The sequence below is a fragment of the Corvus hawaiiensis genome, chromosome 1 (genome assembly GCF_020740725.1).
Source record: "Corvus hawaiiensis isolate bCorHaw1 chromosome 1, bCorHaw1.pri.cur, whole genome shotgun sequence".
Classification (NCBI taxonomy): domain Eukaryota; kingdom Metazoa; phylum Chordata; class Aves; order Passeriformes; family Corvidae; genus Corvus; species Corvus hawaiiensis.
In genome coordinates, this window is record NC_063213.1 from 98,561,762 (window position 1) to 98,576,731 (window position 14,970).

General features: G+C 44.8%; 1 protein-coding gene across 7 annotated transcripts in view; it reads right to left on the reverse strand.

The window, feature by feature from the left end:
- The window catches only part of TANC2 (tetratricopeptide repeat, ankyrin repeat and coiled-coil containing 2), a 195,941-nt gene extending 182,328 nt beyond the window's left edge, over positions 1-13,613 (reverse strand). For 4 of the 7 annotated variants that reach the window (XM_048320452.1, XM_048320472.1, XM_048320463.1 and 1 more), the window contains exon 1: positions 13,034-13,514. The gene's annotated coding sequence lies outside the window, so the exon portion shown is untranslated. Of the gene's footprint in view, positions 1-13,033; positions 13,515-13,590 lie in introns of those variants that run through there. The other 3 variants (XM_048320430.1, XM_048320441.1, XM_048320480.1) reach the window with 3 other exon arrangements.
- Positions 13,614-14,970: the final 1,357 nt, after the last annotated feature.

The following is a 14,970-nucleotide window of genomic DNA, read 5'->3' on the forward strand; positions in this document are numbered from 1 at the left end:
TAATTGAGTTCTCCTCCAATAATTTTTTTTTCTCATCTTCCTTCACCCTCAGGACACACAAGACAATAGGGAGAAATAAAAGCCCTGGTATTTACAGACCTCCACCTACAGGAGCAGCTCACAGTCAGGGAGAACAAAATAGCATTGCTCTCACACACGGGCAGCCCCTGGGTCATCTCAGAAGGGAAAGGTATCCAGGGATGCTGGAAAAATAGAGATTGCCATCCTAGAAAAAGATTTCCTTTCAACCTACTGAAAGACACAGAGCAGAAGCAGGAGTTTCCAGAAAATAGACTCTCTCAGAACAGGGATGCCAACCTGACATCTTTTTGGGAGAGCTAACAGGATGAAGGACAAGCAGATTTGCTCAGCCCAAGGGTGCTTTGAAGGGGATACTGCAAACAGTGAACACACCACTCAAGGCCTCTCAGTCCTGCACACCAGCACAGACCGGTGCCTTTTGGAAGAAGAATCTTTTCTCATACGCTCACTTAATTGTCACACACACGTAATTCCCTCGAGACCAGGTAGAAATACCTTCCCATGGCTGCTTTTAACCGTTTAAAAGTTTGCGCAAGACAGAAGAGGAAAGTGGGAAGGAGCATCTCCCTGTGTGATCATTTGCTTAAATCCTTCCCATTACTAATGAGCAGAAATCACCTAAGCCTGAGGAGGTGGGAGACTTCACTTCATACATAAGGTTTCATTTCAGAAGATCTCGGCACACACGAGCAGAAGGGAAATCAGTGGTGCTTGTGCAGCAGGTCCTGCCCAAGGCTGTGCTGCGTACCCACAACTCACCGTGCACCCGAGGCACCAAGGGTCAATTCCTGGCCCTGCTACTCCAATTCAACAACACTACAGAGATAAAACAACAGCAGGATGAGAAGGAGGAAGGAGGAGGAAGAGGAAGAGCACAAATAAAGGACGGAAAACCAAGCTGATGTTCCTCCAATGAGCAATACGCAAAAGCTCGCCATCTGATACCTATACTGGGTAAAAGCAATTTTTGGAGGAAAACAAACAAAAAGCAGTTGAAAAAATATCAGGTTCTTCCTGGCGCTTTCTTACAGTATTTCCAGGGTATTCCACATTTTTGCCTACCGTATTTCTACATGTTATGTAGTAAAACTCTGGCAGCAAGCTGCACACAGATAAAATCCATCTCCTCAAGGGAAATCTAGAATTCCCAGAGGTATACAAGTAACACAACATGAAATCTTTCCTTTATCTAAAAGGCAAACAGCTATAGGTATTGCATCTTTCCATCAAGTTAGGCACATCAAACACGTAAGTGAAGTGATTAATATTTTAAGTGGTTTCTCATTTGGAAGAAGATAATAAAATTCAATTTTATTAAGTATTTATACTTTCAATAATCATTTACTGTTTCTGTTTTATTTAAAAAAAAAAAAAAAATCAGCTCAAATCCCACTAGCACGAGCACTTCAGATACAACAACTCGACACCAGGAACGGACACTCGGGTTTTTACAAGAGGGAGAACGGACACACAGTGCTTTTTACTGGGCTCTCTCTAGCTATATTTGGTGTGAATGATGTGTTACAGAGCATCTTAAAAACACAAACAAGCATCCTACGCAACAATTTTGTAGTTCCTTTGAATTATCCAAAATAATTCCAGGCTGAGACTGAACTTTCCTTCCTACACAGGCCCTCCAGAACATTTGAAAACCATTCTATTTGCCTTAACATATACAAGCATGGACCGTATCAAATAAAAAGCAATTTCTCCCCATAAACCACAAAGATTATTTGCTATACAAAATTCTGTATGTTACTATGGGCTTATTTTTTAAATTCTTCTGAGCTTGGTCTAGTCACGTCTATGATACACTGAAGTGACGGAGCCAGACTCTGTACCCTTGCAGAGAGCTAGAAAAGGCTCCAGAATTTATTCCTTTTGTTGTTGTTTATGAAATTCAGGATATTCTTTTGGATATTCTATTCGCTGGTGTGTCAGAATGAAAATTCTCAGAAAACCAAAACCATTTGAAAGTTCAGCCCAGGTTTGGAAAATCTCACAAACAAAACCAGCCTCAACAGTCAGGAAACAAGTGCTTTGTTATAGCCATGGCTTTGTCAGCCTCAGTTTCAAGGAGATTTGGGGTTTTTTTCTTATAGAGAACTCAACAGTCACCATATACCATCTATGTGGAACCAAAATTATTTTCTCTGGAAGGGAGTCTGGGAGGTAAAAAAAGTTGGAATCTTTGTTAAAAAGCATTACATATTGTACATAAAAAGTTCCAAAATAGAACAATATATAAAAAGTAGTTCTTGATCTAGATGAATTGTAAAAATCAAGACCAGATGCTCTTTCCCATGATAAATGATCAACGACCAAGCATATCGAGTGTCAAAAGGAAATACATATATAGTTTTTCACAGCACTGAAACCTGTTCCAATTAACAGACATTATGTTTACTCCTAAACCACAGTGAATGAGGCCCAAGTGGAGACTGCTCTTCCCCAAATGAGCCCTTATACACTGCTCAGTCTCATTTTTAATCACATCCTGCAGTTCACACCACAACCAGCCCCGCCGCATCATTTCTTACACATAACATTAATATTTATTCAAATTTTCTTGCAAAACTTATCTAGAAATCAGTCAGTCAACAACTTGTCGTGCTTTATGGTTGGTTGTTTTTTTTTTTTTCTTCCTGACTATTCACAAAGAGCCTGAGCTCAGAATATGGAATAGCAGGCCTGCTGCCAGCAGACTTCCTGCGCTCCAAGCTTGAAGCATATGGATAAGCTCTTAATACAATACAGAAAGACACTTCTTGAATGTAAGCAGGCAGGACTGGCTTCACACAGAAGTTCAGCACAAGTGTCTAGACTATGAGGAAAGTGCCAGCAGATATAAATCTGGGGATTTATAGTACAGACGGCTGACAGGAGAGGTTTAAGCTGCCCAAATTCCAGAACTGCAGATTGCAGTCAGCACTCGCGTCCATCAGACACAAGAGCACAGGTGGCAGAATGTGACATCTGAGAAGGGTAAATAAATCCCCACATCCACACTCAGCTCTACTGCATCTACAGCTAAACAGGTAACCATTAATACTACGAGATTACTCTGCATATTAAATTACTCTCAAACTGAGGAAAACCAACCCAGAGCACACGGTACATAAAGACAGACTCATGACTTGGAACATCTGTACGGTTGCTCGGTTTCCGGATAATGATGAACAGCTAAATAAGCTTATGTGACATGATTTAATCTTCCTTTAAAGATTGTTTTATCCAAACTTGGAAAGGTTTTTCATTTGCCTCCATTTATGAAGAATGTTTATTTGCATCTGATTTTTAGTGGTTATGCTGGAGTCAAAAACCTTGACTACACAAAAACACATGCGCATGTCTCCAGTAAAAGTGACAGCCAGCCCCTCGTAGGGCCTGATCTGCTTTTTCAGCTGCCTGTCTGCGAGGACAAAAGCAATGCAAAAGTTGAAGTTAATCATAATGGCTTTCTTAGTGCAAAATTTTAATTGTAACCAAGCAACATTAGAGAGCATACAGTATACATTTGCGTCAGGTACCTACAAGACATCCCATGGATTTGGTTTACGTGAGTGCTGAAACTTCTCACAAGAAATTAACTGAGGTGACTATTCCAAAATGGTGCCTTCCTATCTGACTTAAACTGTATTTCTTAATAGAAATAATTTGGTAAACAGATTAAACCACATGCGCACACTTACAAAATAACATTTGTTAACTCACTTTAAAAATTTGCACATGTACCCACCAATTTCAACTCTGATTTCTACTCCCAAAGACCCAAACTACAGCAACACAACCTGGAAAACTGACTCAGCGCAAGGACTAGGGGTGCATTCAGTAGGTTTGGACAGAGTCTTTATTGACCAGATTTGGTAGGCTGGGCTTCTGGACTTTTACAAGAGGCAGAAGCAGTTAAAAAAAAAAAAAAAAAAAAAAAATCAACCAAAACCAAAAACACCCATACAAAGAAATCAGTGAAATCAGAGTCCGAAGCAAAGCTTTGACACTTTGTGAGGATTCCTGCAGCTACAGCTATGCAGGGGCTGGAAAAATCCTGGCCGAAGTCCCTGTGCAGAGACAATGTACACTGACAGGAAAGCAGCTTCATCTACCCAGAAAACCTGATAAAGACCAACAAAAGCCCTCTTTGAAAACCTCTCTTTGTCTGCGCAGAAATTTTCTCCACACTGATACGTAGCATTGACGGAGTCTGAGCAAGTCTGCAACAAGAACCCAGGTCTGAACAAGGGCACAAATTCACAACTCCCCCTAAATTTCCCTTGCTCTGTGTACATGCAAATGGTATTTTTCAATTTTCATTTCAGATGTTTTACAGCACTTTGTGCTGCTCCTGTTTTCCTGTATTTATAGTGCTGTTTTCATTCAGAATAAACGCTGAGAAATTAACTTGTTCATACTCTAAGCTTCTGATTTTTCAAGATCCGTTTGAATCCTTTCTTCCTATCCCTGCAACACCTTGAAAGGCAATGCCATCCACAGGTTTTACCAGTACTCTCTCAATTCCTCCATCTGGGTTACTAAGCAACCTGTTAACCAGCTCTGCATCCACTGTACAGCACTTCTGATTATGCTACTCCAACTCTTCCGACAAAAATACCACAGGCCACCATACTGAAGTGCTTCTAAAAGCAGTATAGAGAATTTTTCACGTCATTACAAGGCTTTTCTTATCCTTTTACAGCAGCAACTTGTTCAAGACTAGTTAGTAGTGCCAAAGAGAAGGACTGAGATCTTCAGTTCCCACTGGGCAAAGTCTCAATCAAATCAACTGACCACTCCCTTACACAGCCTTTAAAAAAAATTCCTCAGTTTCATGGATTAATCAAGTCGAGGTTTACATAATACCAAAAAAAAGCCAACTTTTTTTAGTGCCTAGGAGCTGGTCTAGCAGGCATCACAGCCATACTCCTCTGACTTACTCCCCTCACACTTTCTCTCAAATGCCAGCAACTAAAACCCCGGCAGAGCCCCCCGTGACTGAAAATACTTCTCAAGTTGGCAAAAATAAATACTTGCATCTCTTTCTCTTTGAAAACGTACACTGATTTAGAATGACACCATTTGGCCTGTGATCACAACTTGTAACTGGCAAGAACTCCCACTGTTATTACTTTTTGGGATAACTGCTACCCACATAGTGCCAGATGGTCCCTTCCACCTCTGCTGAGGAGGTGGAGCAGCACTGCCTGCTGTCAGCATTACAGCTTCTTCATTTTCTCTAAATCAAGACAGAGATGATATTACCAGTCTGAAGAGAAAGAGGGTGGGCACACATAGCTCCATTAAAGTTTCAGCCTTCAACGGACAACAGTCCTTTCTTTCATGGTGCCTGTTACACTAAATCCCCACTCCTGAAGACAAGAAAACAAGGGATGTCATGACCCCCATGCAGGTATTAACCAAAGGCTGGTGCCAATGAAAAGCTGCTCAGAAAAATTTCAATCAAACATAGATGTTCTAACGGTGAAGCTGAGTATCTCATACTAATGACTGTGTCAAGCGGCAGGAAACTGAGCTGGGGTCCTCCAGTCAAGTCTTACACTGAAAATTAGACAGGAAAATCATTTGAGTAAGAGGAGAAAAACCTGTTAAGTAAGAAAATGGGGGATTTGTCCCTCCATAAAATATAAATTATCTATTAAACTAAGATTATGTAGAACTGCAAAGGCTGCTGGGAAAGACAATCAGCATTAGACCCCAACTTACACAGAAAGTAACAGATCAAACAGCACACAGCTACACACACAGAATACCTGCCAGACCCCAGATCATTTTGCAAATATCCTTAAAAATAAAGTCACATGAAGAACACCAGGGCCTGCAAGCTGGGATAAGCCAGCAAAATCTGCAGGCACAAGCATTTATTTGGATCATTCAAATCACAATATCCACTTGCATTTGCACGTCTCCACAGGCTCAGTTTAACAACTCTCGTAAAAGTCACACGCGCACACACACATCCTTCCGTCTCTCTTCTCCAAGCATCACTGATTTCTAAAAATCTATCCTCACTATTTTACTTTGGTTTTCCCTGTCTCAGAACTCTTCCATATTCTAGTCCATAAAATCTCTGAGGGATAGAAAGTTGTTTATCTGTTTGCCTGCTAATCTGCCCTTTGCTGAAGACTTTCCTCTAGAGCACTTGCAGGAACAGCCTGGCTAAGCCTATCCCAATTATCTACTCAGTCACTGACCCCTTCTGCTCCCAGATCTGCACTAGACACTGAGCAGAGCTGAGACAGGGAACCAGGAATGTGCCTGCTCTGAAGGAGCCTGGAGAAACAGGAGTAGCACAGGGGTATTAGGCCTGAAAAGACAACACTTTTTTGACCAATTTCAAATTCCAAGCACCATAGATACATAAACAAATGCTGCCATCCCCCAGTCCTGGCGAACTACAGAACGTACAGGCTTTCCCACTGGTATCTCTCAGCATTACAAACATGGAACTCATTTCTACAAAAGCACTTTGTACCTTTATCTTCTTGTTAGTAGGCCTCTTCACACCGCTATCTGGAACATTAAGGGCACCCTACTATCAAAAATAATTTCTAGACAGAGTAATCCTACACGAGACAATGGAAGATAAGGCAAAAGGGAAAATCATCTGTTATTAAAGAGGTAAATAAAAGGACCGACCACAGGAATGTGCACACTTCACCGTTCAGCACACTCTGGTTGCACATCGCTCCTTTACTTTCTTCTATTTCTTCATTGAAAATGCCAACTTTAGGAGATCCAACCCAAGAAGGCAAAATAGCAGAAGCTCACTGTTATTGATGGAAAAAGGCAGCACCAGAACCTCCTGTCCCAGACCGGTGGGGCAAAACAGGACTGTTAACTCTGCTTAATCAGCTCTACCAGTGAGCAATTTCAGGGCAAGAACACCAGGAGGAAGGCAGTAAAATGTGATTATTCTTTTTACCTTACACCCAGACATCTGGTTCAGCACAGCTGAGAGACCACCAGCTTTCAGCAGCAATCGCTGGCTGGATGATGGGACAGGGCAGGCAAAACTTCCTCAAAGAGCAGGAAATAGGAGCCCTATTTCCTTTTGTGTTATTTCTCTAAAATAATAAAGCCAATAAGCAATATTCCATCTAACAAATGCAGAAAGAATCTAAATGCTCCAACATTTTTACGTCCAGATACAAGACCAGGAATCAATTCACATTTGTTCCTCTTCGGTGTCTTCTCCCAGTTTTCCTGGTATTTTTTCCTTGACTTCATTGGAAATAGTGTTTCATAACCTCAGCCAGATGCCAGCCCACTGGAAATGCTAAGCATGGCATCAGAGCCCATCAATACAGTAGTTATATTACTACCAATATTTAAGCCGACTGTTAAAACACTGACCACAGGATCGAGCTCAATGAGCTCCACTCTCCACAATTCAAGGACAGAAAATTCACCTCCAAGGAAGTCCAGATTACCACAAGGTGACTGGCAGGAACAGAAGAGACCATAATTGTTTCCACGTTACAGATATTAGGACACTTTCAAGAATATCAGTTAATGCTTTTCAGCCTATTAGAGGCAATGCACAACTGCTTTCTGAACCACCAACACTATAAATATTCAAACTGTCATTCTGAAAGATATTTCACACTGTCTTTAATTTTGGTATTTTTCGTATGCACTGATGGTTTCTCCGTTTCATATGTGCTCATCATGTTTCTCATCCAAACCATGAGGGAAACACGAATTTTTAACAAAGACACCTGAAGAGAACACAACAAAGGCAAGAAACCATTCACACCCATATAAAAGCCTCACTCATTAAGGCATAGAAAAAATATAAATTGCAGCAGAAATGTTTCCTAATGATTGCTTTATAAAAGCATTTTGCTTAAATAATCTGAATTTCAGAAAAAATCTGAATTTCAGAAAATAATCTGAATTTCAGAAAAACAGCAGCAATCTGTCAAATATTATTGTACCTGCCATGGAAATCGTACAGGCATGAAGGGGAAAACCAAATAAACACCCAAAATACTTAAAAGTAAGTAAGTAAACAGGAAGCTCCCCATCATAAAATACAAATTAACCATCTCTTTTCTCACACTTCTTAATTAATAAGAAATACTCAGTGTGATTTGTACTGCAAATAATGATTCACCTATCCAAAATACTTCTTTCATTAATGAGATGACTACAGATCTTAAATTTGAGATCACTACAATTCAACCGTAATTAGCAATTACAGCCGATATAAGTAAAAATAAGACAATTGAAAATTCACCAAGAAAGTGAGGAACTGGGAGAAAAGCGATGCATTTACCCTATTCATTGTTATTTGGGAACTTCTCCTCAACTGTCAAGCTATTCTATATTTTAATCTTAAAAATATTCCCTGCAGATGAGGGTAAAAGATGTAGTTCAACTAGTCAGCTGAATTTCATTAGTGGTGTGATATGAGCTTCAGGTTTTAAGTATTACACACTGGAAATCTGCAAAGGGTCACTGATCTCTGAAAACCAAGTCAGCTATTCCAATGGCAAAAAACCAGAACATACGGAAATCTGGATGTAAAGACAAGTAATTCCAAATGACGAGCAGACCTCTGCTGTCTCACATGCAACCTGCTCTAAAAGAAATGATCACAAATGTACAAATTAAAAACTTGAGGAAAGAGCAGCAAGAAGGCTTGTCTCCATTCTTCTAAGCTCTGGGAAGGCCGGGATAATGGCAGACACGCTTTCGGTATTTGCATACGCTCGCAGCACAGCGAAGAACAAACACAGCTTTGAGCCTGCTCCGCTTTGATCAGCACAGTAAGGTCACAAATGCTCATCAGATGACTTTTCTGTAACTTCTGTGAAATGGGGCACCATGAATGGAACTGCTTGTGGTGCAAGAAAGGATCATTCATCTGTCCCAGGACCTCCACTCCGGACATACCACTCGATTCCTCCTCATTAAGTACAAGTGAACAACTAATGAGCAACAAGTTGCTCCAAGACTCTGAAGTTATGTGTCTGAAAGATCTCTAACAACAAATCCCTCCCCAGCCAAACAGCAAAATTAACAGCAAGACTGCCCTCACCCTGCAGAGCTCCCAGTCTGCTCAGGAAGATGCTCCTTCAATCACAAATATGTTCTTTTCATAAAGGACAAATAAATAACAAATACTGGTAAGAGCTGAAATGCTAGCATGCATGATTCATCACTCTCTTCATTAGTGATGCCAGTTCAAGAGACAACAGCACTCTCCCAGATTACTCCCCTGCCATTAGCTCACACAACATCGCTCCTGAGCAGCACCAGGGCTCCGGCAGCATGCAGAGACCTGCCCGTATAGGAATAGTAACATGAACTCACTGGGATCCTGTATGTTCCTCAAGTATCTACATGTGCCTCTGCCAAATTGGCTCTTAAGAATTCCTACCTCAGGTTACTTCTTCAGTAAAGCTAAATAATCCTCATCTTTACAAAGCAACAAGCTGGGTGGGAGAGGAAGAGGGCAAAAAGCACAACATTTTTAGTAAATAAGCCCTCCACTCAGAGCAGGAAAAAGCATCACCGCCTTCAAGTTAAAACGAAAGTGCCATTCTGGGCTGGAGCTAATTTTCTTCGCAGTAGCTCACACAGGGCCATGTTTTGGTTGAAGACTTGAACTACAAGAGTCAAAAACAACCAGTGGGTTCAGTTCTGTTACCACTGACAACCATGGTGACCTCCCAAAGCCCTTGCTGGTAATGTCACCGTGTCCTGTGTCACCACAGAGCTTCGCACGTCCTATTGACGCTGAAAGAACTTCTAGAGGTTGGCACATATTTATCACATTGGAAACAAAGCACAGGACAACCTGAAATTACTGATCGGGTTGACTGCGAGGGTTATAACCAACGATGTAACAAAGGCCGCGAGACCATCAGTGTTTGTGTAGCACTAAACAGAAACCCTTCACTCCCTGTACACCAAAAGGTGCCATTTTAAGGCTTTGTGCAATACTCCGGACACAAATTCCCAGCTGGCATCAACCACGCAGAGAGCTCAGGGCTGCCATAAAGGATAGATCCGGCCACTCTATTTCCTACTCCTGCATCCTCCTCCTGCCACTTTCACGTTCCACAGGTCAAGCTCAGTTTGTCAATCCAGCAAGAAATGAACTCCACAAAATAAATAGTTGTCATTCGCACAACAGCCGCTCAAAAGCTCAACACAGCACAAGACAGAGGGTCCCCAACACTGCGGGTGGGAGAACAAGGATGAGAGGTTACTGATTCGGCACAACTTCTTAAAATCTGCCTAACCTCGTCAAGAAATGACACTCAAAGCCCTTTGCTTGTCTGGATGTCAAAGGAAATTATCTTGTCAAAGGAAGTAACCATTGTGCTCTAAAGAAAATTCATCCTCAAAAGTTGAAAGACTCAATGCTTATACATCAAAAAGACAAGAAGTAAGGATTGTGTTTTTGAAAAAATTTAAAAGCAGATTTTTTTTAACATTGCAAAACATGGGATTACAGGTGTTACCAGGCTCTCAGCTGATCTCACATTTAACCACCTCTAGAAAAGGCAAACATTGATAAAACATAAGGAAGGACATAAGCCTTCTCTTTTTCCAATGAGAAAAACCATGCACAAATTTGGGAAGGTCACAAGTCCATTTTTTTTGTTGTACCAAGGGGTTGTTTTAGTTTTCTGGCTTCCTTCCTATTGTTTTTCTTTTGCTGTCTAACAAAAAAGTAAGATATACTACTACAAATCTTAATGAGCATTCTGAAATTAAACAAAATACAAGATTATAAACTAATGAATACATAGATTTATACTTAAGAGTGTCACAAGCAGGCCTGGCATTAAAGTGTTCTTCTGGAAATATATATAAACCCAAACCTGCAGACCTCAGAGTGCATAATGCTGTGCACGATACACATTTGGGCCTTATACCATTTGCATTTGTGGTCATTAATATTAATGAGTGAGAATTTGCAAGCAGGAGGTCAGGGATGCTTGTCTGTAATGTACTAAAAAATTCATCTTGTAAAAATTTCCTGCACGTAACAGGTGTGCACATGGATTTCTCACCATCAACATATATATCACTGGTATTTCAAAAGGTTTAACTGAAAGTAAATCTAGCGTATGCAACCTGAAATTTAAAACAACCCGGAAGCACACAACAGGATCACGGGAAAACCAATGGAAAAGACAGAAAGACGAGAACAAGAGAGGAATTGCTACAATGCAATCAATACTGATAAGGAGCTTATTTTATAAAATTATATTAGTCATCCAGTTACCTTGAATATATAACCAGTAATTCACATTGTAATTACAAGTCTACACTGCAGGCCAGTATGCTCCAATATTCTATGGCCACAACAGAGATCCAAACAGGATACGACCCTGCCACGCCAATGAAATTGGGGTAAATTTGGAGAACACCGTCTTTCACGATGCCCTTAGGACGAGTTACTATAAAAAAAAAGCACAACTCTAAGTAGTTTGTTTATTTTCTTAGAAGCCCCAGAGTCATAAAAGCCACAGACCTCAAACTGGCTAAGATAGTCTTTGCCTAAACATTACCACTCTCTTTCCACCAACAGTTTGTTTGCAGAGCCAAAAAAATGAGATTTTGATTATGGCAAGTGGCAGTATATTGTATTTTCTTCATTCAACCACAGGTCTATCATGCATTTCCTAGGTAAACATTCCTCCACACCAACTGCCCATAATCTAAGGTGTCTCTCACCACGCAGCAAAAAGCCTCATGTGACTGTAGCCAGCAAATCCTCTTCAGAACATTCTCACCAAATGGCACTTATTACACCAGCTCATTTTTCCTTTTTAATTCACACCTTAGGAATGGATGTTCCCAGGTGCAGGTTTGGAATTTAAGTTCTGAGGATTAAGTAAGAAAAATAGGCAACACCCAACCTTTAGCATTTTGCGGGAATCATTCCACGCTCTAGCCTGAGCAATGCTGCTGGCAGGATCTCCTGGCCATGTTGTTGCTCTCCACGGCACGTTCGCCGTATTTCTTCTTCTCCTCCTAATCCAACATTAATTTGCCTTTGCTTCCATACCGTAGCTATGTTGCACTCTCCAGCAGTGCTAATTAGCCTCCATAATTTATTTAAATTCTCCAGATATTTCATTTTCGTTGCACTAATATCACCTGTATAAAAGTCTAAAACCCACACTGGTTCATCATTGTCTAAACCAGCTCACCAACACCAGCTCCGGAACTTCCCAACACAAACGGGGATGAGAATCCACCTTTTTCTTCCAAAACACCCATCTGAGCGCCGTCTGCCTCATCATCTCGCATTGCTTTTTTGCATTTTAGCCCCCAACAACCAACCCACGCCTGTAACGGAGAGACAGCGTGTGTCATTAGGCTCCACACGCCTTACTCACTGCTCAGAGGGCGCAGAGGGAGGGGGTTTAACCCTCCCGGTGCCCGCAGCAGCGGGGGCGAGGGCGGCGTGTTCGCCTCACGTGTGCGGGTACCTGCGGCACCTCCCGCGAAACACGGGGCGAGGAAAACGGCCTCCCCCGGGCCCGAGGGGATGGATCGGCATTCCGCAGGGCGGAATAAACACCGATCACTCTACCCTGGCCGGCCTCTTTCTTTTTAAACAAAATAGTCCATTACTCATTGAAGAGACAGAATTTTGAGGAACTCGCTGCTCGCGCCGACCCCGCCTTTCCCGGCGCTCGCCGCCGCCGCATCCCGGTTGAATTAGCGAGGCACCGACAGCGCCGGCTCCCCCCTTCCCGGCAATCACGGGGAGGAACCCCCCCATCCCCGCCCTGCTTTTGCGATCCCCTCGGCCCCGTCCCCCGCCTGCGGGAGGGGCGTGGCGGGGGTCGTGATCTCTCCCCCACCCCCCCCCCCCCCCCGCCCCCGCCACATCGCCGGGCGTTGCCCCCTCAAGGTGTGTCCCCGTCGTGTCCCACCCCGCCCATCTGTGGCCGCGGGGGTTCACTCGCACCCTCGCGCCCGGCGCTCTGCTAGTCCTTACCTGGCACGGGAGGCTCCCGGCGGCCCCTCACAGAGCGCGGCTGCGCCTCCCTCTCACCGCATCGCCGGGAACGGCCGCGGCGAGCGCGCGCCCGAAGGGGAGGGGGCGGGGGGCGGCCGGTCTCGCCCCTCCTCGGCGGCTTTTTCACCGCCCGCCCGCCCGCTACAGCGCCCCCTCCGCCTGTTCGGCCGCGCCCGCCGCGGCCTCCCCGCGGAACGGCCGCTCCTCCCCTGGCCCTTTCCTCTTGCCTGTCCCGGCTCTTTCGCTCGGTCGCTCCGAGCTCGCCGCCGTCTCACGGGAGCCCGCGGAGGGCGGAGAAGGGAAGCGGGGCGCGGGCGCGCGCGCTCCCGAGGCTCCCTACCCACCACCCCCCATGAGCGCACAGAGGGGCGCGGCCAAGCGCGTTTTCATGACGGGAGCACGGCTGTACAGAACAGGCGCGCCGCGGTCCTCCCGAGCGTAACCTGCGCCGGGGGCGGGTGCTGTCGGCTCCGCGCTGCGCGCATTGCCTTTCCTTCCTTTCCTTTTCCTCCCCTCCCTTTCCTATCCGGCCGTACCTGGCGCGGCTGCGGAGGGCGGCAGCGGATGCGCCTCGCTGACACCCTGCCGCCTTTACTAAGCCCCGGGCGGGACCGAGGGAGCAGCGCCCGCGCCCGGCCAGCGACGGAAACTTTGGCAGGAGGAGGGCGGGGTCCCGTGGGGCGGGGGCAGTGCCCTGGCGGGTGCGGGGCGGGGGCAGCCGGGCGGGATGCGCCGGGGCGGGGGGAGCGCGGCGGCTGCGGCTGCGGCTGCGGCTGTGGCTGTAAAGCAGGACGTGCCCCAGCCCTGTGCGCTCGCAGCCCAGAAAGCCGATCGTACCCTGGCTTGCCTCCCCACCCCTGTGGGCAGCAGATCCAGGGCCCCTCTGCCCCGCTCAGGTGAGACTCCACCTGCAGAGCTGCCTCCAGCCCTGTGGTCCCAGCGCAGGAAGGACATGGACTTGTTGGAGGGAGTCCAGAGGAGGCACCAAGATGATCAGAGGGCTGGAGCAGCTCTGCTGTGGGGAAAGGCTGAGAGAATTGGGACTGTTCAGCCTGGAGAAGAAACCAGGGGTGACCTAATTGCCCCTTCCACTACCTGAAGGGAGCCTACAAGAAAGATGGACAGAGGCTATTTACGAGGGCCTGGGGTGACAGGACAAAGGGGAATGGCTTCAAACTGGATGGTCTTCAAGGTTCCGTCTAACCCAAACCATTGTATGATTCTGTGAGCTGCGGGGAGGGTTGCCCACAAGGGAGGGAGCAGGAGCCACTTCCCAGGGCAGCTCCACGGGCCAGAAACAGCCCTCAGGTAGCTCCAGGCTCTGTCAGCACCTGCGCAGGCCCTAGGCGCCAAAGCCATCTTTGAGGGTTCAACCTGCTCCTGCAGGTAGCGCTCGGCCAGGGCTGCCAGAGGGACCTTTGGGCACTGGCACGTCATGAGGCGATGGAACACGATGGCCCTGGTGCTTGTGTGCTACTCCAGGTACCTCTGCACATGTGGGCACGGGTCTGCTGTGAGAACACCCTCACTGACTTCCACTGGTTCTTTTTAACGAATGAGACTTCTGGGAGTAATACCTGGAAACCAAAATGTTTTACTCATCATCACACACGGTTGAAGACCAGAGGCACAAGGAACACACAGGAAATGCTGTAACAGTTACCTGTTAAAGTTAGTATAAAGATTTATTTAAATTACCTAAATAGTCTAAGGTATGCACTGAAACCAGCAATCCAATCAGCATCTTGGCATTGCTTAATTGTCCATGTGAATGAAATGTAACTCTGACAGAAATTTGGGGGTCTCATCAAACTAAAAAACGTTATTTTTGCACAGTAAAGATACATGGTGAACAGAATATTGGGGTTTCACTGGGTATTTCCCTTTAAGAAAACTAATATTTATGTCTTAGTCAA